Source organism: Macaca mulatta, chromosome 1 (assembly GCF_049350105.2).
Source record: "Macaca mulatta isolate MMU2019108-1 chromosome 1, T2T-MMU8v2.0, whole genome shotgun sequence".
NCBI classification, from domain to species: Eukaryota; Metazoa; Chordata; class Mammalia; order Primates; family Cercopithecidae; genus Macaca; species Macaca mulatta.
In genome coordinates this window covers 147,295,924-147,297,710 of record NC_133406.1, presented here as the reverse complement: position 1 = coordinate 147,297,710, position 1,787 = coordinate 147,295,924, and the positions used below count along the sequence as shown (strand labels likewise).

Here is a 1,787-nt window from a genome sequence, read left to right as displayed (position 1 = left end):
TTGTCATGGAGAAGAGTTGGGCCCTTTCTGTTGACCAATGCTGCAGGTGTTGCAGTTTTTGGTGCATCTCATGGATTTGCTGAGCATACTTCTCAGATGTAATGGTTTCCTCAGGATTCAGAAAGCTGTAGTGGATCAGATCAGCAGCAGACCACAAACAGTGACCATGACCTTTTTCTGGTGCAAGTTTGGCTTTGGAAGTACTTTGGAGCTTCTTCTTGGTCCAACTAATGAGCTGGTCATTGCTGACTGTATAAAATCATTGCACATCACAATCCGATCTAGAAATGGTTTGTTGTTGTTGCGGAGAATAAGAAAAGAGGACATTTTAAAGCAATGATTTTTTTTTTTTTATTTTTGCTCAGCTCATGAGACACCCACTTACGGAGCTTTTTCAGCTTTCCAATTTGCTTCAAATGCTGAACAACCATAGAATGGTTGACGTTGAGTTCTTCGTCAACCTCTCATGTAGTTGTAAGAGGATCAGCTTCGATGATTGCTCTCAGTTGGTCGTCGTCAACTTCCGATGGCTGGCCGCTAGGCTTCTCATCTTCAAGGCTCTTGTCTCCTTTGCAAAACTTCTCGAGCCACCACTGCACTATACGTTCATTCGTTAGCAGTTCCTGGGCCAAATGCGTTGTTGATGTTGCAAGTTGTCTCCCCTGCTTTACGACCCATTTTGAACTCCAGTAAGAAAATTGCGCGAATTTGCTTTTTGTCCAACGTCATTTACATAGTCTAAAATAAATGTAAAATAAACAGCAAGTAATAAGTCATTACCAAAAAACAAAAGCAAGAAATGTACATTAAAATCATGTATAACATAACCACATTTATTTAAGAAAGTATTCCAATATCAAACAGCAAATTTCAACAATGCAAAAACCGCAATTACATTTGCACCAGCCTAATAAAACTGGAACAATACAGAGAAGATTAGCATGGCCCCTGCACAAGAATGACATGCATATTCAGAAAGCATTTCATATTTTTCCATTAAAACTTCTTTCACCTCGGCCAGGCGTGGTGGCTCACACCTGAAATCCCAGCACTTTGTGAGGCCGAGGCAGGCGGATCATGAGGCCAGGAGATCAAGACCATCCTGGCTAACACAGTGAAACCCCGTCTCTACTAAAAACACAAAAAAAAATTAGCCAGGCATGGTGGCAGGCGCCTGTAGTCCCAGCAACAGGCTGAGGCAGGAGGATGGCGTGAACCCAGGAGGCAGGGCTTGCAGTGCGCTGAGATCGTGCCACTGTACTGCAGCCTGGGCGACAGAGTGAGACTCTGTCTTGAAAAAACAAAACAAAACAAACAAAAAACTTCTTTCACCTCAAAAAACCCTTATACACAACTGATCATAGCAACATTGTTCATAATAGCCAAAAAGTGGAAACAACCCAAATGTCCATCAACAGATGAATGTATTTAAAAATATGGTTATTTATACAATATAATCTTATTCAGCCAAAAAAAGGAGTAAAGTATTGATACATGCTACAGCACATATTGAAAACATCATGCTTATTGAAAGAAGCCAGTCACAGAAGACCAAGTTTTGTATGGCTACATTTAGATGAAATGATCAGAATAGGCAAATCCATAAAGACTTAAAGTAGATTAGGAAATGGGGGAGGGGATATAGGGAGGGACTGGGCTTTTGTTTTGTTTTGTTTTGTTTTTAGACAGTCTTGCTCTGTTGCCCAGGCTGGAGTCCAGTGGCGCGATCTCTGCTCACTGCAACCTCCACCTCCCAGGCTCAAGTTAGCCTCGCCAGTAGCTGAGAC

The 1,787-nt window shown here is 41.8% G+C and overlaps 1 non-coding gene across 1 annotated transcript; it reads left to right on the top strand.

The window, feature by feature from the left end:
* The first annotated feature begins 886 nt into the window (after nt 1–886).
* Nucleotides 887–993, top strand: LOC114674851 (U6 spliceosomal RNA). Its single transcript, XR_003725932.1, has one exon. It is a non-coding gene; the product is annotated as a U6 spliceosomal RNA (small nuclear RNA).
* The last annotated feature ends 794 nt before the right edge of the window (nt 994–1,787 follow it).